Consider the following 23,225-nt stretch of genomic DNA (forward strand, 5'->3'; position numbering starts at 1 on the left):
TAATTGAGGACACTACCTCAATCCCTGAACCAGATATTAAATATGAAGGGCAGAACCACTTAAAATTTTATTTACAGAAGAAAACTTTAAAAACAAAATAGAAAAACTGAATAAGTTCTAATCTCCTGGTCTGGATAGCTTATTTGTATGGTGTTTTTACGTCGCATGGGACCAGTGGTTATTCAGCAACGGGACCAACGGCTTTATATGACTTCCGAACCACGTCGAGAGTGAACTTCTACCACCAGAAATACACATTCCTAACTCCTCAATGGAATGCCCGAGAATCGAACTCGCGGCCACCTTGGTGGCATGCCAACACCATACCAACCACACCACTAAGGCGCTTGGTCTGGATGGGATTTACCCAAGATAAATTAATTAGTTAAAAAAGTAGATAGTTTCTCACCTATATAAACTCTACAGTAAAACGGCAGAACAACGAAAGGCACCTAAAGAATGGAAACTAGGTAATGTGCCCCCAGTTTATAAAAAAAGTCCAAGAGAAGAAAAAGGAAATTATAAACCAATCTGTCCATAATTGCAGATCAAACAACCTTTTCTTAAACAGTCAACACGGCTTCAGAACAAACAGATCCTGCCTATCAGACCTCTTGGAGTTGTTCTATAACATGTTTGGTATTTACGACAGTAGTAGAACCATTGATATAATCTACTTAGAATTTGACAGTTTCACACAAGAAACTAATGACAAAAGTTGAGAGCTTTAGGAATTGTAGGAGAAACAGCAGACTGGATCGAAGACTGGCTAACTTATAGAAAACAGAGCGTCGTAATAAACGATGAAGAATCAGAATGGGCAGATGTGACAAGCGGAGTACCTCAGGGTTCTGTCCTTGGCTCGCTCTTGTATTTTTTTTATATATCAATGACATTGATGTAGGATTAACTAGCAGGATAGCCAAATTTGGAGAGGACACCAAGCTAGGTGTATATGCAGCAGACCCAGAGACAACAAGATAAGTCTAAAGTATTACAAATAGGAACAAACCACCATCATGCCAGCTACTTGGTGCTTGGGAATGACATAAATAGTGTAGAACAAGGAGACGACCTTGCAGTCATTATTACCATGGACTCACAATCCACAAAACAATCCATAAAAAGGCGAAAAGAAGTCACAGAAACTAGTGAGATACATACAGAGGTAGTTCAAATACTGTCATAATACAATGAAACTGGAAAATTGCTGATTGTTAATATCTGTAGGGAATCTACTAACACAAATATTAGCATAATTTTCAGCCATTCACATCCCCCCTCAAAGCGTGATAATAACAGCATTTCATGATTTCGGGGCTCATTCTGACCCTTTATCATTCCCAGAAGACTGCTACAGAAAGCATCAAGATTCATTAATGTTCACGAGACCTCATGTTCCAGAGGTATCAGCCAATCAAAGTTGGTCTTGCCATAAGTACTAAACAATGACGATTAAAAAAAATGAAAGGGGGGGGAGGGGGGGGGGGGGGGGAGAAGAATTCTTGAACCAACTGTTTATACAGCCTCGATTGACTTGACACAAAGTACTCTCGACTTTAAGAGATATTTTTCCAGCGATACTAATGGCAAAAAGACCCTTGGTGTCATTCGGAGATCATTACCAACCTCGTTAGTAATCTATTATTCCAGTCAAATTTCTCCCATCTAGTCATCATTCTTTGAAATTCTCCTTTGTATCTCCGATGGCTCATTAACGGCGTAAATAGCCTGTGATTGATTTGAAATTCATTACTTATGGACACATTTTCATTAAGATTTAATAGCAATATTAAATGAAATGTTTTGTAATCAAGGGGAGAGATAATGCGAAAAAATATTTTTCTGAAGGGATACATCAAGTTCATGCGTAGGTGTGTGCACGCGCGAATGTTTTCTTACGAGAGACAGAGAGAGAGAGAGAGAGAGAGAGAGAGAGAGAGAGAGAGAGAGAGAGAGAGAGAAAGTGTGTATGGTAATTATTCTCTCTGGTGTCTGAGAGGTATTCAGTGCTTTCCATTGCATGAAAGTATTGAAACTTAGCGTTGTTGAATAGCTGATGAATTTTACTTTGAAAACTTCAAGACTAAGTCCTTTGTGTAAGAACGTAATCAAAGCCCGAGCCCAAGTTGTCATGGGTCTAACTCACGAATCTCCTGTGGAATGAGGCCCAGAAATAATAAATTCTTTTGTCCTCACCAAAGTTCATCTTCCGAATAAAACACTTATAGTAACCTTTATGGCTGGATTTCATTTCACAATGACTTAATTTCTGTATTTCAATATGCATTGCACTGATTAGCCTAATTATATAATTACAATAAACAAAAGAAATAAAAAGCTCGATTTTATACGAAATACTGTTTACGCGAATTTCCCAAGGATAGTTCCCTAAATTGTTCCATTATTGCTGAACATGAGGACTAACCGCTAACTTCAATATTAAACACTCAGGGTACCGAAGGAGACTTTGCAACCAATAATACGAATCCATAAACTATTCATAACATCGCAGTCACCGAAGAATTTGATTATTGGACATATGTTTGAGGTAGGAAGATCTAAATTAAATTCCACAGAACTATGTGAATGAAGCTTGTAAAGTTCTAACTTATGCAAACTATTAATTAGAATGTAAATTGTCATTTATGTTATTTTATATAAAAGCTGATGTCGTGATGTCGTGAAGAGTCCGGACACAACATGAAGACACCTTAGTTGTGTCAGATTGAAATATGTAAACGTTGGATAATTCTACTTCATAAGTTAACAGTGAACACGTTATTTTATCAATTCAGTTTATTCATCATAAACATTTTTTCTTGAAAAATTATTGCAGAATCAACTGATTATGTGATTTAATACAAATTCATTGCAGTTTTCTGTTTCCTAAGTAGAAAGAGAAATTTATAATCAGAAAATTCGGAAAAATCCAAGAACCCTAAAGACATTATGGTATAGATTTGATTTCATTGTCAAAAGAAACTTTGCTTTATAAACATAAAGCGGCTAAACCATCGTTTCTGTTTATTGGAAATCGTAATTTGATATCCAAACCGACTGTTTTATATCATTCTAAATTGCATTAGATAATCAGCAATGCTGCTACAGCATAAGTTGCAATCGTCTTGAGATTACAAATTCTGATAGTTTTTTTTTATCTTGGCTCAAAAATGTATCAATTTAAACAAATAACGTACTTTAATTTCCATTGCCTGGAGAGAGAGAGAGAGAGAAGAGAGAGAGAGAGAGAGAGAGAGAGAGAGAAAGAGAGAGAGAGATGTATTTAATGAATAATGATATACTAGAGTGAGAGCTATTTATGGCGTAGAGAGAGAGAGAGAGGTATGTCTTTAATGAATAATTATACACTGGAGTGAAAGCTTTTTATGCCAGAGAGAGAGAGAGAGAGAGAGAGAGAAGAGGAGAGAGAGAGAGAGAGAGACTTTCATGAATAATGACATAATTATTCATGAAGGGCAGTGAATGTGTGTGAGAGAGAGAGAGAGAGAGAGAGAGAGAGAAAGAGAGAGAGAGTTACATAATAGGTGAAGGAATTTCGAAGCCACGAGTCAAATTAAACAAATCAGAAAAAGAATAATTATCCCTACAGTTAAAATTTGTCTTGACCTCCACTACATCTGTAGGAGTATTAGTATCTGTCTTTATTGAAAAAAAACTAATGCTTAATCTACCAATGCAGAATAAAAATAATTCTATGAACGTAAAATAGGAATGAAGGCGTCATGACAACATTGTATGAAGTAAAAATAAATGTAATCGATAAATGAAACCCAATGCGGCTATCCATGCTAGTTTTCTGCCTTTATTCTCTTAAGAAAAGTAGAAATTATAATATATTTCACTGGTTGTTCCAATCAGAGGTTAGCAACTTTTCAAACTAACGAAACGGCTAGTGAAAGGTTTGTCGATTATTATGATTTAATTTGGTAAAATTATGTAAAAAGTGGTTACTAATTACAATTATTTACACTGTAAATACTTGTGAATTGATGATGGATGAAACGTTGCTGGATAAAAAAAAAAACAGTTCTTTATTCAGTACTTCCTTGAGCAGAAGCGTGGGCAAAAAGAATATCGAACATAATCGCCATAGATAACAGACTCGAGGCATATATCTTCTATGAAAAGATGATATGAGAGAGAGAGAGAGAGAGAGAGAGAGAGAGAGAGAGAGAGAGGAGAGAATATTTGTTTTTATTGAAGCTAAACATTCTCTAGACAGCTGGATTTGTTTCAGTGGGCGATGGACACTTGTAATTTTTACTATTTAATTTCTCAAACTGGCCATTTCCCCGGATGGACAGTTAAATACCTCTTGTACAAGAGAACAGGGTGGATTAGAAATGGTATAATGAGTTTTAAAGTTCATTCCAACTATAGAGATAGAACTCCTTAAAGCTAACCACAGCTCTTACATGATAATTCCGGGTAATTAAGAGGAAAAACAATAGTGCTCTAATGCTATAAGCCCGGAGCTAATACCGCTACTACTTCCGCTAAGAAACACACACACACACGTATATGCACACAGACATTAACACACGCACACACCCCCACGCACTTGATGAAAGCCAGAACATTTCTTCGACATATCCGTCAACTGTGTCGCTTATATTCTTGAAATGAACAAATCTCTTGATGGTAAATGCAGATGAAAACGTAGTGTGTTATGCGAAAAAAAAGGAACAGATATGATGTAATATTTTTATCTAATATCAATTTATGTTAAGGGCATGTGAAGTGAAATGTAGCCATTAGTTGTCCTTTTACAATTCAACTCTTAAGTACCTTATATGTAATTGTTATTTTTTTTTACCATATATTACAGAGGGGCATAATTATTATCCAGCTCTAGAAGCTTAATTTCTTTAGGAATTTTACAGCCGAGTCATATTACTTGCAAATAAGTGCATTATCTAGTATCCATTGTTAATACTAAGATTTGTGATGCCATCATGGATGGAGAATTAGCCGAGAAAAATTTCGGTTTTTGCAATGAGTCACGATCAAGTTTTTACGCAACGGTACCTTAATCATAGCAAACCACAAAAATAGCAATGCCCATTCTGAACGAAAATGTGTTTACACGCATACAATCGATGAACCTCAGGCGAAACGGTTGCGCATGCGCACTGCAACACTAATGTGGTGGAGGCAACTTTTTTGGCTCAGTTCGCTGTCCGTCCGTGGACGGATAACATTGAGATGGGTTTTATTAAATTGAAAAGTTTTCATACCTAAATTGAGGATATATGATATATCGGCAGCATTATTCTTGAATGTTTTGTAGATTTCATTGAAACCTTCTATATGAATGATATTTTGCTTTGGCAAGTAAAATCCAAAGGCTATCGTAACATATTAAGCCTATGTATGTTTATTCGTGGTTATAAACCATATATGCACGACAGTTTTTCAAAGAGAATAAATATCTATTATGGTAAAATAATGTTAAACAAGAAATAGGCCTATATGCGTCTATTCAAGATTATGCACCATGTATATAATTCGTTTTTAAAATGAGAACAAAATAATAATCTACTTTCTGACGAAACAAATTCAAACAATATTGGACTATGTATGTTTTTTCATTCGTTTTGAAATGAAATAAAACTAATCAAGACACTAATGAAACACAGGAAGACAGTAGTAAACTGAGGATCTTCATTCATTGTAACGCGTCATAAGAAAGTCAACCTTAAACTGAAAGAAATCAGTATTAACCCTTTTTAATGAAATAGAAAAGAATATTACGCCTATATGTGTCAACTTTGAAACGAAAGCAAACGATTACGAACTAATTATCTATCCATGGAACTTTTCCTTCATTCATAAAATATTCAATAAACGTTATGAAAGTCCTTGGGGTCATATATAAATTCCTAACAAATTCACATGAGAGTATTTAATTCGTTTTTATCAACCACTCTTTCCATGGACGTCTTTAGTTTTGAAAGAAAACTAAATAAAATCATTTATATGCTGTGAATAAACAGTAAAACTTGCTCCAAGAGATAAGTAAGCATATGATGTCTCCTTGGATGGACTAATATGTCTTGGAGATATCCTAATCCTTGTAACTCCTTTTAACTCTCTCTCCCTCCCAACACACCCGATGCCTTCAAGTCCAAGTTCAGCCCCGGCAGGAATGGGGGTCGGAAAGTGGTGAAATATCTTAACAGGAGAGGGAGGCAGAGAGAGTAGAGGGGGCGTTGGAAGGAAAGAGAGAGAAAGGGAGATAGAAAGAGAGAGTTTATCGGTTGTCATTCAGAGTTTTCCCGGGCAGTACCAGGTTGGTCAGCTGGTATATATGTAAGCCCTGGTTTCATAGAACATTTATATTTTTGACAGTTTTTTTATGTCAGGATTAATTGTCCCTATGAACATGATGCAAAGTAAAAATTGCTAATGCGATGTAAAATACTTTACCATTTATAATTACATAAATTATTTTACAATTCAGGACGTTGCAGTGCTTGTTAATGATAAATTCTTATGGACTTAGTGGTGAATTCTATAACAAAAGATGCAATGAAATAAGCATGAATGACAAATATAAAAAGCCAAATAAGGAAAAGAGACATATCTAAACCTCAAATTATCTTTTGTCATCAATGTTGTTATCCATATGGTATTCACCTTTATGATGTGAACCCAACCTTCATCTATAATTGAAGATTAAAATTGATACTGTTACACGACCAACACGAATGAAGACGTCCTGTCAGTCTTCTACGAATTCCAAATGAATGTTATTGATATCTGAAACACAATACTTCCATTAATTACTCTTTTTCACTCTTTCTTTTAAAAAGTGCAAATGTAAACAATGTATCTTTGTTTCTCTCCCTCGGAGGATATTAGAGTTATTTGAAGGGAGACTGACACAACAGCGCATTCAGGAGCTCAATTTATTTGAACATTTTTCACAGAACTGAAAAACAAATGATTGGGAAACTCCTTTGTTAAGAAGCCGTGAATAACATTAATTTCTCTCAACTGATGGGACGTCAGCGGAGATGAAAAAAAGAACATTTTATGGATAAGTTCATAAATAATTAGTTTATTCTATTACAGGATTATCATAAGAAATTTGGAGCAGTGTCATTTCCAAAAGCAATGAAACACATGCCATTCCCAATTAATGAGAGAGAGAGAGAGAGAGAGAGAGAGAGAGAGAGAGAGAGAGAGAGAGAGAGAGAGAGAGAGAATGGGTGTTGGGGGAGGCAGTATGATGTACTACAGAAAGATAAGCAGCCATGCGAGTAGATTATGCACAAGAGAACTTAGTTGACAGTTTAGTTTTCGATTAATTAAGGTATAATGTTGATTTCTGTTGAGATTTAATTTTTTTCAAATCAAACAATTTGTATTTCGTAAGTCCCCATATCATGTTTACTATTTTCTAATATGCGTTTTTACAAATCGTATATTTTTATGATTCCTCAAGGAGTGATTTTTGACTCGCAGTTAAATTATTCACGTATACTTCCTCTTAGAAGAATGTTAGATTCAATTTCTCCAGCTACCGTATTATTCAATCTAAACATCACTTATTTCTCCTTATTTGATTCATGAGAAATCCAACTTTCCTCTTCTAAATCAACAGCATAGCTTTCGTAAACAAGGTACGGAGGCACCATTTCTTTCCTTTCTTACTGATGTTTGGTTATCTTCACTGCAGGACTTAGAACCATTTGTAGCTGAACTGAACATTTTAATTAATGTCATACAAATACGTCTAATGTAATGAATGGTCAGCCATCCTCCTGATTTCTGTGTCAGCTTTGAAATATTCTCCCTTTTTCTATTAAAACCTTTACCATTTATTCTGGTAAAATAATGATTATAGGAATCCCGTCCTCTAACCTTTTCTCCTTTTTATCGTTGTCCTCTGTTCCACTTCGTTACCCATTCATGCTTCAGATGATGGTTCAGACCTCCATACTTCTTATTCCCCCTTCAATAGTCTTGATCTTTCAATTAATTCTGATCTTGGAGCAATTAGGGAACCAACAACACACCGGTCAAATGCTTCAAATATATCCCGTGATATTTGAAATGACCTTTTCAAATTCTCCAATACGTTGGAGATCCAGGTTTATTCCAACTTTCTTGAAAGGCACATGTAACGTATGTAACTGTTTCTGAAAAAAATCGGAGACAGTGTGATGGTCAAATTTGTCCTTTTTTTGGATTATTCATTCATATTACAGGTGAATACTCTCTCGTAGCTCCTACATATGTTTAAAATGTAAGGTCACTGGTTCACTAAAAAAACACGACTTACTTTAACCTTCAATGTTCTTGCTCTACGCTGAAGAGCAGCCTCTTGCTACCTCTTTTCTCAAGATATTATTTCCTCTTTCCTAAAGATATTATTTCAGTCAGTGATTTGAGCCAAAGAGTAATTCTGCAACGTGTCAGGCTATCCTACTACACCAGTCAGACCACCCACTCCACCAATTATTCAAGAAATATCGAATCCTCGGATTGTGGAGTTCAGCGACCGTTTATTGCTCCGTACTACGTAGTTTTGACATTCCTCTCCAGGTGACATGTTTCTCCTACCTTTATTCTATTTCTATTCTAAAGGGCAAATTGACCACTTCCTTATTAGTTAATCCCCTTCATCCATCTTTCTCTCAGCTTATTGTTTCATTCCAACAGATATAAGTTAATTCGTAAGGTTTGCCCATCTCACTGGCTTACAGAGGTGAAAGACAGGAAAGAAAAGAAATATAATTTCAATTGATAACCCATCAAATACTTTACCTTGGTCATGAAGATGATCATTTCTATAGTTTAGAACTGAAGTCCTTTGCAATAATCTTGAAATATAACAGGAGTCGAAGATTCGAGACACAAATGAGATGCAGGTACAACCATAAAACGCCTAATGCTCCTTTCTGGGTCGTAAAATCGCCTCGAAATTATCCGTATTCTATGTTAATTCTAAGGAAATTACGATAATTCATTAATTTTATTGGTACTTCAAGATTAAGGACATATCCAATATATATACTAATATATATATATATATATATATATATATATATATATATATATATATATATATATATATATATATATATATATATATATATATAATATATATATATATATATATATATATATAATATATATATATATGTGTGTGTGTGTGTGTGTGTGTGTGTGTATGTGTGTGTGTGTGTGTTTGTGTGTGTGTGTAGAGTATATCTGCGCACACGCACCGTGTGTGTGTATTATGGGTAATAATTACAAAAAAGAATAATATCATACGGATATGTCTCATTTCTCTTCAAGCAGTAGGTCACCAAACTTTTCACGAAGCTTATAGAGACACAAAGCAGAGGAAATCATTAGAAAAATACCAGCCTTCGATTTTGCTGTCAATATTGGCCACTTGTTGCCACGACTAGCGGCAAGATACTAAAAAAATAAACCGGTTACACTGACTGCAGGAATGGTGTTAACTGCCAATAATCTCGTTCTTGTAGCCCAGTAACACTTTTTATATTTATATGAACTTATCAAGTGTAAGATACAAATGACATCCGTATTTATCATAATTGTTTTGGATTTGTAATCTGAAAATGCAAACCAGGAGTTGATGATCATGTTAGGTTAGTGTAGAGTTATATTCTTTTTTAGCTTTCTGTAAAAGAAAACTATTCCTTTTCTTCTTTGCCTTGCGCTTTTCCCATTTCTATAAGGGGTCGCTGTTTCTAGTCAGCCTTCTCCATGTTCCCGTGTTCTGTACATCTTGTTCTCTTAGACCTTTTTCCTTCATGTCAGTCAGTAATTTATCTTTCCACTTGAACTTTGCCCTTCCCCTCCCTCTTCTGCCCTCCACCTCCATGTTCATAACAGTCTTACATACGTGTTCATCTTCTCTCCTCATGACATGACCAAACCATTTGAGTCTTCTTTCCTGAGCTTTTTTTGAAACCTCTAATACTTTGGCTGTCCCCCTTATCAATTCATTCTTGATCTTATCTCTTTTTGTGACACCACACATCCGCCTCGGCATTCTCATCTCGGCCACTTCCATTCTTCTTTCTTGTTCTTTCATTATTGGCTAAGTCTCTGCCCCATAGAGCATGGCTGGTCCAACTACGCTTTTATAAAACTTTCCTTTAACTTTGCATTAATCCTCCTGTCACAAAGTATCCCTAATGACTTTCTCCAATTCAGCCATGCGCACAGAATTCTATTACTGACTTCTGCATCCAGGTTTCCATTCTCACTCACAACAGAATCAAGATATTGGAAGAAGCTAACCCTCTTCATGTCTTCTTGGCCCAATTTCACTGCTCCCCGCCATTACATGGCTATTTGTCTACCCATCCGCACTTTACTGTCCACCTCAAATCTTAAAAACTACCGAGGCTAGAGGGCTACAAATTGCTTTGTTGATCGCCCACCCTCTAGTCATCAAACACCAAATTGCAGCCCTCCAGCCTCAGAAGCTTTTTTTTTTTTTTGACAGCGTACAATACAGAAAGCCAGACGTTGTCTCACACCTAGTTCTCATCCGCAGAAACTCTGTCTGTCTTGTGATACTGAAATCTGATTTAAATAATAGCTGGATATGAATGAAGTATCGAAAGGTGGAAAGGGAGGCGTTCGTTCAGAATAATTCTACAAACAATAGCTCGATTACCCAGAGGAGTGGATTACGGATATTAGTATTGCAAATATAAGATTATGGCCGGCAGTTAGAGTTTTATAGGGCATGACTACCTTTTTCAAGAGAGTGAAAACTGACTGTTGCGGGTTATTAAAAGGGATAAATTCCTGTCGGAAATAATAACCCCATTCCATTGCTCTGCAACAACGAGATTGTGCGAAGGCAACCCAGAGCCTTTTGGCCAGAGTAAGAAGGGAATAGCTATTTGCCTGAAGGGGAGGCCTGAGGTCAGAATGCATGCAAATGGTCGCCAATATCCCCTTGGCAACCATCACCAATTTAAAAAAAAATAACGAAAAAATTTTTCTTTACCGAAATTTTTTTTTTTTTTTTTTTTTTTTTAAGAAGTTGGACGGACTTATCGTTTGCTATTAGCTTTGTCCTTTTTAGAAGCCTCCCTATCTAGCAAGTTCCTATGCAAAGTATCTTGTTGATTTCTTGCTTTGTCCTCTTTTCCACAAATGGTCATTCAGCGATTAGGAAGCTCACCTTTAGAGGAGTGTTTATTTCTTAAATTAATATTTAGCTTTAATAATAATAATAATAATAATAATATAATAATAATAATAATAATAATAATAATAATAATAATAATAATAATAATAATAATAATAATAATGATAATAATAATAATAATTGCTACCGGATGGGAGCAACATCAAACACATAGATGAGACAGGATACAAATACCTGGGAATAATGGAAGGAGGGGATATAAAACACCAAGAGATGAAGGACACGATCAGGAAAGAATATATGCAGAGACTCAAGGCGATACTCAAGTCAAAACCTCAACGCCGGGAAATATGATAAAAGCCATAAACATGGCTAGTGCCAGTAATCAGATACAGTGCAGGAATAGTGGAATGGACGAAGGCAGAACTCAGCAGCATAGACCAGAAAACCAGGAAGCATATGACAATACACAAAGCACTACACCCAAGAGCAAAAACGGACAGACTATACATGACACGAAAGGAAGGAGGGAGAGGACTACTAAGTATAGAGGACTGCGTCAACATCGAGAACAGAGAACTGGGGCAATATCTGAAAACCAGTGAAGATGAGTGGCTAAAGAGTGCATGGGAAGAAGGACTAATAAAAGTAGACGAAGACCCACAAATATACAGAGACAGGAGAATGACAAACACAACAGAGGACTGGCACAACAAACCAATGCACGGATAGTACATGAGACAGACTAAAGAACTAGCCAGCGATGACACATGGCAATGGCTACAGAGGGGAGAGCTCAAGAAGGAAACTGAAGGAATGGTAACAGCGGCACAAGATCAGGCCCTAAGAACCAGATATGTTCAAAGAACGGTAGACGGAAATAACATCTCTCCCATATGTAGGAAGTGCAATCTGAAAAATGAAACCATAAACCACATAGCAAGCGAATGCCCGGCACTTGCACAGAACCGGTACAAAAAGAGGCACGATTCATTGGCAAAAAACCTCCACTGGAGCCTGTGCAAGAAACATCAGCTACCTTGCAGTAATAAGTGGTACGATCACCAACCTGAGGGAGTGATAGAAAACGATCAGGCAAAGATCCTCTGGGACTATGGTATCAGAACGGATAGGGTGATTGAACCGTGCAAACAGGGACCAGACGTGAAGTTGATTGACAAAGTCAAGAAGAAAGTATCACTCATTGATGTCGCAATATCATGGGACACCAGAGTTGAAGAGAAAGAGAGGGAAAAAATGGATAAGTATCAAGATCTGAAAATAGAAATAAGAAGGATATGGGATATGCCAGTGGAAATCGTACCCATAATCATAGAAGCACTAGGCACGATCCCAAGATCCCTGAAAAGGAATCTAGAAAAACTAGAGGCTGAAGTAGCTCCAGGACTCATGCAGAAGAGTGTGATCCTAGAAACGGCACACATAGTAAGAAAAGTGATGGACTCCTAAGGAGGCAGGATGCAACCCGGAACCCCACACTATAAATACCATCCAGTCGAATTGGAGGACTGTGATAGAGCAAAAATAAATAAATAAATAAATAAATAAAAAAAAAAAAAAAAAAAAAAAAAATAATAATAATAATAATAATAATAATAATAATAATAATAATAATAATAATAATAATAATATTTCCTGTTGTAAATAGAAAAAAAATTGAGTCTACGAAAAAACTTGCTTGTTTATTGTAATGTGATAAATATCGAAATGAAAAATTAAGCATCGTTCCTTTAATACTTATAAAGCAACTTTGCCACCTCATAAGGGTACAACAAGGCTGATTTTTAAATCTCTTAGACGAAAACTCATTCTGAATAATGAAGAAGCCAACTAATAATTTCCTGGAAGCGCACGTCAAGTTAACGTAAGCTCATACTTCTTCTTTTTGCATATGCACAACATAAGAGGCAGGAGGTAGTCTCGTACCTCGCTCTTATTTCCATAGGATATTCTTCAGAAACTCTATCTTCAGAAATCGAAAAGTGCTTTACGTAATATCACTATGTGACTGAAGTGCCCGAAGATGAATCCAGATAAAAAAAAAAAAAAGTCACAGAAAAAAAAGTCACATTAATCGTTCCTAGATAGTGACCCCAAGGGTTTTAACCCTGTATGTATCCACCAATGCCGAGTGTCTAAAACAAGCCTGTCGGGGATTACCGTAAAAGTAAACATTAATAACATAAAGATAATCACTCCCAAGAGATATGAGTTCTTGATAACGAGGCCCGAAAACCAGTGGAGAGATCCAAAATATTTTACGTTTTATTTTTTTTACTCTTATTGCACCATAAATTAATGTGACTTTTTTCCAGTGACTTTTTTCTTAGCCAAATTTGTGGCTTTTTTTTCCTGTGATTTTATTACCGGTCATATCAGAAGATATAAGGAAAGCGTTGGTCATGAATTATTTCTTCAAAAAAAAAAAAAAAACTCATGCAGTGGCGTGATTACAAATACTAACAATTCACCAATCTTTACTAAAAGTATATTAATCTGTTGCTTCATATGATTCGTAAAGTAACTAAGTCTACGGGCATAACCAGCCCCGTTTCACGACAGAACCAGCTCCGTTTCAGGGAATCCCTCCCCATCCCCACCCCCTTCGGAGTTTTGGGGGGACGTAGAATGAGACCCCATTATAAACCATCTTAGGGGTCGCCACTATAACCCTGCCAAGTTTGGCCGTGATTGAATTGACAGACGGACGGACGGACATAACGTCCATTATAGTATACTAAGATTAGTATCGCAAATATAACCGTGCATATGTCAACGCATCTACATGTGAATGAGCTAAAGGCAACCAGTTATATTTTTACTTAAGTACGGTTATCTTTTTTTAAGGGAGTGCAAAATGACTGTTACGCGTTTATTAGAAGCGATAAATTCCTGCCAGAACACTAACCCTATTCCATTGTTCTGCAGCAACGAGACTGCATGAAGGCAGCCAGCGCCTTTTGGCCAGAGTAAGAAGTTTTGTAAAAGCTTTTCACCAGCAGGAGTCAGAATGCATGCGAATACTCGCCAATATGCCCTTTGAAACGATTAACTTTAAAGAAACGGCGAATAAAATGTTCTAACACGAAAGATTTGTTCTAAGAAATGTGAGGGATTTAGCACCATTTGCTCCTTTGTTTTGCCTTTTCTTAGAACCCTCCCATGTAGCAGTTTCCTATCCAGAGCCTCTTGTTAATTTATTCTTGTCGTTTTCTCTTTTCCACAAATGGTCATTCAGCAATTGCGATGCTCACCTTCCAAGAAAATTTATTTATCTTTTATATCAGTATTGGATTTAAATAATCACTCAATCAATAATTTCCTGTGGCACCCACCGGGATGCACGAGGCCTTGATGAACTCGCGCCACTACATCCTGTCCTGGGCTAGCTCCTCAAGATCTCCATCACTCATCTCCTACTTCCTGCCTCATTGTCTTCAACCACGTCTCCTTTAGCCTATTTCCATCTCTCCTACCAAGGGCAACCCACCCAGGTGTCTCTCGTACCATTCCTTGTTTTCTATAGACATGGCCTAGCCATCGACTGGGTGCACCTCAATACTTCTCAAGCTCTGTTATTTGATATCCTATCCCTCAGTTAATTTCTAATATTCTTCTGGGAAACTTATTTTCAAATGCAAAGAATTTATTATCCGAAGTCAATGTACTGTACCATGACTCATGCCCTATACTCCTAACCATTACCTTATGAATTATAATTTTTGTATGCACATAAAAACTGCTACTATTCCAAATATTTGTAAGCATTCCCATTGCCTGATGAATATTTTTTTCATATTTCCATAAATTCTGTGCTTAGAGAACCATCCTTTTCTAAATCAGTACCTAAATATTTAAAATTATCCACTTGCTATATAATTCATATAGGATAATTCTGTGCATTTTCAATATCCATATTCTTGATTCCAGCTTTCCGCTATTAATAACCAAACCAACTTTTCGACTTTCACTGACTAGACAATCCAGCACTAAATCATCAGCATAATCTATGTCAAGAGGTTTCCTATTTCTCCCCAGAGTATACTTGCATCCGTTTCTATTTTAACCCTTTCCATAACGCAAACTACGACCAATACAAACAACAAAGGAGACAGAATGCCACCCTGAATCATACAAGACTTAACTTCAAATGGATCATTCAAACACCCATTATCCATCACTTGGGAAATTGTGCCCTCACGAACTTACGGTATTCCATAATGCCTCATGATTTTTGCCCATAGTCCGTCTCGAAATACTATCAAATAAGCTTTTCAAAATCAACAATAAGACTTAACGGAGCTCATTTCATTAGCTTGTTGCATTAAATGCCTAACTAAGAAGATGTCATAACTGCATCCCCGCCACTTTCTAAAATCGGCCTGTTCATCCCTCAGAGTACCATCAACCAATGCCTCCAACCTATTGAACAATACTCTACTGAAAATTTTCAGGCTACAGATGCCAAAGTGATTCCCCTCCATTTACCACACCCATTCAGATCTCCTTGCTTTGGAACTTCAATGATCACACCATTCTTCCAACCTGATGGCATTATCCCCGCACCCCCATATCTCATTGAACAATATCTTAAAGACAGATACTAATCTATCCTCCCCCACTTTAAACATTCTGGGAATAAACCATCCCCTCCTGGTGCCTTATAATTCTTTAATTGTTTCATTGCCTTCACTACTCCTAGCCTGATCGTACCTTCATCAGTATTTACCATTTACCGTAAATCTTCCTGAGCAAGCCGTATATCCTCTTCCCGGTGGACTGGCCTATTAAGATCTGTCTCGAAGTGCTCTTTCCACCTATTTCTGATTTCAACATTTTTGGTCAATATATTAACTTCCATATCCCTGACTGGTATACCCATACTCTTAACCAGCGCTGCACTCAGCTTTTCATTACCAGATCTTCTTTTATATCTCTTAGTAGTCTTTTAACTTCTGAACCCAAAAACAAGTAGCTGGTTCTTGCTAATTCGAAATCTCATCATTAATAAAATGTATCTCAATACTCAATTTTGTCTCATTTTTTTTATCATATCCCATGTTCCCTCAGATATCCACATCATTTTCCTCGATCATAGATTTCTTCTAATCTTATAACCAGCAGCCTCATTCAAAGCTTTAATCCTTTTATTCATTCGAACAGTTTTCCACAAAATGCATCTTTCCTTTCATCAGGTGCATCATTTGTGGGTACATAACATACAGACTGACGTTACCATGATTTGACTTGAACCCTGAGTACAACCAGTCGCTCATCAAAAAGATCCCATTCACATAGAACATTCTCTGCCTTGCATCCCAACAGCAATTCTATTTCCTGGGAATGCATTCCATCCCATCAGAAAGACGTCAACAAATAAATTATTCTCTAAATCCAATTAATCGATCTCAGTTAATCTTGTTTCTGTTACAGCACAAATGTCTAATTCATAACTTTGAAAAACTGCTACTGACTCGTCAGTTTTGGCATCCTGATTGAGCGTTCTTACATTACAATTGCAAATTTTGATAACACTTTTACATGAATAAAAGAATTAGGAGACCGTGAAATTCTTAACATCACCTATCCATTTAATTAAAGGTTGCACGGAACAGGGGGTTCATTCCTTATCTGCCGAGTCCATCAAGGTTTCTTTGGTTAACTACATGAACACTCAGCAAACGTGCTGAAGTGGCAGTAGGCAGCTAGCTTACACTTGCTCTTTCTCTTGTGTATATATATATATATATATATATATATATATATATATATATATATATATATATATATATATATATATATATATATATATATATATTTACACACATATACATATATATATATATATATATATATATATATATATATATATATATATATATATATATATATATATATATATATATATATTATAATATTATATATATATATACTATATATATATATATATATATATATATATATAATATATATATATATATTATATATATAGACGATGCGAAGCGTTCGAAGATGAACGGAAGGAGTTAGTTTATAATCATTATTTCTTGAAAATATAACTGGAATCCCAGAGGATTGGATTACAAGTATTTGTATTTCAAATGTGAGTGTTCAAGTGGATATGAATGAGGTTACGGCTGGCAAGGAGATCTTTACGGAATTACTTTTTTTTCAACAAGGTTGGAAACAGACGGTTACGTTTTTATTTAAAGAAATACATTACCGCCAGAACAATAAACCCATTCTATTGCTCTGCAACAACGATATTGCGTGAAGGCAGCCCGGCAACTTTTGGCCAGAGCGAGAAGGGAATAGCTATTCGCCAGAAGGGGAGGCCTGAAGTCAGAATGCATGCAAATGCTCGCCAATATCCCCTTGGCAACGATCAACAATATTCCCAAAAGACAGAAAAAAACTTTCCTACAACTAAAATTCTTTCTTTTTGTTCAAGCACTTGGAGGGACTTAAAGTTTGCCATTTTGTATCGACCTTCCTTGGATCTATCCCATTTTGGAAATTTCCATGCAACGTCTTTTGTTAATTTCTTCCTTGTTTTCTCTTCAGCGCTTTGAAAATAGACCTTTAAAGTAAACAGTCTCTTTGCTTTGCTTTGCTTCTTTTCATATCAAATTTAATAATAATAATAATAATAATAATAATAATAATAATAATAATAATAATAATAATAATAATAATAATAATAGCTATAAACAGACAAAGGCACGTAATTGAAAAACAAGCCTGTTGATACTAATGAGCAAAATGATATCAAACTAAATGAATGAAGTTATCCTTCGAATATAAGTAATAATCATCCATCACTGACTTATTAAATGAGTCAGTGATGATTATTACATATATTCGAAGGATAACTTCATTCATTTAGTTTTATATCATTTTGCTCATTGCGATAAACAGGCTAGTTTTTCAATTACGTTCCTTTGTCTGTTTATAGCTATTATTATTAATTATTATTATTATTATTATTATTATTATTATTGTTATTATTATTATTGTTATTATTATTATTATTATTATTATTATTATTATTGTTTGACAGGAAAAGAAGAAAAGAGACTGTTTACTTTAAAGGCCAATTTTCAAAGCGCTGAAGAGAGAAGAAGAAGAAATTAACAAAAGACGTTGCATGGTAATTTCTGAAATGGGAGAAATCTAAGAAAGGTCGATATAAAATGATAAACTTAAAAGTCCCTCCAAGTGCTTGAAGAAAATGTGAAGCAGGACAATCTCCTGCTTCTACGAAAAGACTGGTTTTTAATTCCGGTTTTTTAGGTAGAGCACCAAGGTCGGACTCGGTCTCACACCAATCTTTACTTTCCAAAAGACTTTCCATCATCAGAAACGGTATATTTCTTTAGAGTTTTAAAAGTACCTTGCTTTAAACCTTGATGCGAATGTATGGAGTCGGAAGATGGAAGGGAGGCCCTGGTTCAGAGTAATTTCTTCAAAGAATAACACAGACACCCAGTGGAATGGATTATGACATATTTTGGTGTAGTATGGACGCACGCACCCTTGGTATCGGAAAAAATGGGCGTGCACGTAATTATATCGCAAGGGAATGTGAATGAGACTATGGCTGGTAGCATAACTTTTCCTTGAGCACGGCTACCTTCTATTTCAAACAAGAGTGAAAACAGAATGTTACGCTTTTATTAAAAGCGATAAATTCCTGCCAGAAACAATAACCCCATTCCACTGCTCTGCAACAACAAGATTGCGTGAAGGCAACTCAGCGCCTTTTGGCCAGAGTGAGACGGGAATAGCTATTCCCCAGAAGGGGAGGCCTGAAGTCAGAATGCATGCAAATGCTCCCCTTGGCAACGATCAACAATACCACCCCCCTTCCCACCCCCCAAAAAAAATAAAGCCGAAGAAAGCTTTCTTACCAACACCAAATTAAAGTTCATTTTTTTAAGATGTTAAAAGGACTTATTGTTTGCTATTTTGTATATCCCTTTTCTAGATCTCTCCCTTTCTTGCAAATTTCAATGCAGAAACTTTTGTGAATTTCTCCTGGCCGTGTTTGCTTTTCCCGAATATGGTCCATCAAAGCTTCAGAAGCTTGTTAATATTGACATTTTTCGCAGTAAATAGACAAAGATACGGGTCATTGAAAAAAGTAACTCGTTTATGCTAATGTGACAAATAGTATTAAACTAAATGAATAAAGTTATCATTGAAGAATGAACCATAATCATTGCTATATTTTAAATCTAAAGAAAGATATATTCATCATCAGACTGAAAAAAAAAACACTTGCGTTGAATTCACTACAAGGGATTTTATATTCTTTATATGCTGAAAATGATTTTCTGCATAGAGGATTTGGAGGTATCCATTAACTACAAGCATAGAACTATTTAACAAGGACCACATATTCCGCAAAAAGAAAGTTCAACACAAATAGAATCATAACTATAGTAAAATGATAACAGGAACAACCACAACAATTATAATGATTAGATAATAATCACAGAATGATATTGAGACAGACAACAGAAAATCAGTTCCTTCCGCTTATTCTGTAACCAGCAATTTTTACGCTCTCTCTATCCGAACTCCGAGAGCAAATTTCCTGAGAAGTCATCCTCAACCATTAAAGTTGTGAATGTAATTAAAGTTCTTGCATAAATTCTGAGTGAACGGGTGTTGCTTGCCTGGGAAAAATAATTAAGGATTGCTGAGCGGATAATACAGGCAACGCCGAATAACCATTGGAAAGGAAATTGAAAAGGGAACTATTGCTGACGAAGACTTAAAAATGAACGTATATGACACAGAGGGAACACTGGAACTAAATGAACGTATATGAAATAGAAGGAACATTAGAACTGAGATTAATAACATTATTTGGGCATAGAAAAGGACCAAATTTGCTGTGGCCATATGAGAGACTTTTTTATTCAACAATATTGAATATTGAATTGCAAGCCTCAAAAACGCCTCAAGTTCTGTTTATCATTTGGAGAAATAATAAGAAAAACTTACCTTCTAGATTAACGTTTATCGAAATCAATATGACAGCTAGTGTATGGCGAGGTATTAGTACTGCAAAAAAGCTGTCAATTCGAGGTAAGTCGCTGAATCCCTAAAATTAAAATATCACGTTACCTCATCTATCCAAACATTACCCTCATCGTTACAATATTAATCTACATTATCAATCTGAGTTACCTTATAACAACACTAGATAGACAAAAACAATCTCCTCTCTCTCTCTCTCTCTCTCTCTCTCTCTCTCTCTCTCTCTCTCTCTCTCTCTCTCTCTCTCTCTCCATATTTATCTGTCTATATAAAGGAATTGGCACTTTGGAACATTATAGGTTTTTAGCTTTTTTTTTCTTAAACTGCATTCCACAACTTTCGGTTAGCTGAATGGACATGTATTATTTTTTTACGAATCGAACTTTCAGTCAATGGTCTGTTATGCTGACGCCAGAATATGGTGATAGGTCAAATGCCCTAATTAGTTAGGGGTCTCGGTTATCTGCTAATTATTTATATTTGCTAATTATTTAAAGATTAATTTCATAAGCCTGCATGACAACACGCCATGGAAAAACATAAAAAAAAAATTATCTATTCACCCTGCAAATTGCAAATTGTTGTTCTTGACTATTTAATGCGATATATATGTAATGTATGTAGTATGTATGTATGTATGTATGTATGTATGTATGTTGTATGTATGTATGATGTATGTATATATGCTATGTATGTATGTATATATATATATCTATGTATATATATGATATATATATTATATATATATGATATATATATATATATATATATATATATATGGTACAAATGCAGAGTTATAGAATAGAAAAAAGCCGAAGACGGAAACATCCAAAACCTTAAATAAAAAAGTAATAAACACAGCCCACTCGCATGCTACCATACATATCCCTCTGTCTTTCTGGAGTTAATGGAAAACCAGGAGGGGGAAATGCCATTTTGGCTGGTGAAAAGGAAACGGAGACGAAGCGAGGGGTTCCAAATACTTTCTATACCATTCGAAGTCTGGGGAAACAAATTGAGAAAATATTTTGCTTGAATCTTGCTGGAAAAAGCAATAAAAATCAGTTCTTTATAAGAATTTTTCTACCTAATTTTTTTTTATTATTTCATGGAATGCAACTGAAGCTATACAGCTTGTAATACTAAAAACTTAATATTTCAGAGAGAGTGTGTAATTTCCTTTGCCAAGGGAAGCAATAGCAAAAAGAACTTGATCATTTCAGAAGAGCAGCTCAGATGAAGTATTTCTATGAAAAGAGGAAACGAAAGTTTCTAAATGGACAAAGCAAATGTAGGTAGCTGGATTATATTCTAGTAAGGAAAATGATAATAGCAGCATCATTACGGTTAAGACCACTTGGCCCTTTCATAAAAAGTGTAAAACAAAGGGCAGTAGACCTTTCTTCACGTATGGCAAACATACCATAGCAGATAGTATCTTGGCTACCTCTTAAATAATGAAATACTAAAAGTAAAGATTACAACCATAAGATAAAATGAAACCTAGCAAAGACTATCATATTTGAAACTTCTATTTTTTCAGAGGGCAGAAGTAAGTCGTAAGAACTTTATGTAAAAAAAAAAAAATGAGTATTCTACAACAACAGGTGAAAAACGAGGAAAAAGGTAACCTTTTTTGCACAACGGTTAACACTCAACTCCTTTAGGTTACAATATGGAAACCTCTACAGTTTTGATAATGTCATCACCTTTGATTATATGATAATTAAGCTATTGGAACACAGATTATGAATCAACAGTTTCCTCTTCCTTCCCTTGAACTCTCTCTCTCTCTCTCTCTCTCTCTCTCTCTCTCTCTCTCTCTCTCTCTCTCTCGTGTGCACAGACCAACACATCCTCTTTCTACTGCACTGCCTTCTCTACCCTTATCTCTTAGGCTGGAACACTCATCTTTGGAAGCCCACCTGCGGCTGGCATCTCAATTAAAAGTATAATTATGTCGGAGTTTAGCATCAAAAGACGGAGTTTGGTGGAATATTATGGGAGTCTTAAGGGAACCTGTCTTGATGATATCCTATTTGGGCAATTTAAATCTAAACACCAAACCACCCTGTTCTTTCCGTTTTTAAATTTTAAGGATGTGGCTTAGGAATGTATTTTACAGCATCTTTTAGCATCTTTTCGATAACGTATGCTTTAAGTACTAGTCTGGTTCGTTTGTTAAATAGTTTGCTTAACATCATCTTGATAATAAACACAGTTTCTTCGTTTCATTACCTAAGAAATATTGGATACTAGAAGCAAAATTTGGTGATATTGCTTCCGAGTCTCCTTATATATGTACAGGCCTGACTTGCACAGAATTTTTACTTAAGGTTTTAAAATATTTTAGGATATCGAAGTCAAGTAAAAATAATGGGAAAATTATATGGATTCTGTAAATTCTAAATTGCTAATTATCATTTATTTGATCGATAATAACAATAAAGAATAAAAGCCGCTGATAGATTGTAAATTACAAGTATATTCATTGTCTTGTTTATTTCAGTGTTATGACAATTAACAACAATTATTGTATCTATACTATTGCGATTATTACCGTTTCAATCGACCAATTCATCTTTCTGCGGGAAAAAAATTATTTTAATAACCGCTTAACCATAACATTATATTTTGTTTAGGTAACAACTATAAACAATACAGGGCCATGGGTGCTACGTAAATAAGTGACTTAAATGAATTCATTTTCGAATCGGCATATTAAATCCAAAACATGATCTTCATAACAACGGAGGAATTAGCGTAATAAATCTCTTTACCAGCCTTTTAATGTGCTCTATTCAAGTATTTTTCTAAATACTGACTAACAGTTTGGAAATGTACTTTGGAAACGTCCTTCATCTTTTCTTCCCATGGAAGCCTTAAACGATTAAGTATTTTTAATGCAATATTTTCTTTGTCAGTAAATTCATTCTTGCACCTGTATTGTCAGAAAGACCTTCAGTATGTACCTTAATGA

The sequence above is a fragment of the Macrobrachium nipponense genome, chromosome 20, assembly GCF_015104395.2.
Source record: "Macrobrachium nipponense isolate FS-2020 chromosome 20, ASM1510439v2, whole genome shotgun sequence".
NCBI lineage: Eukaryota > Metazoa > Arthropoda > Malacostraca > Decapoda > Palaemonidae > Macrobrachium > Macrobrachium nipponense.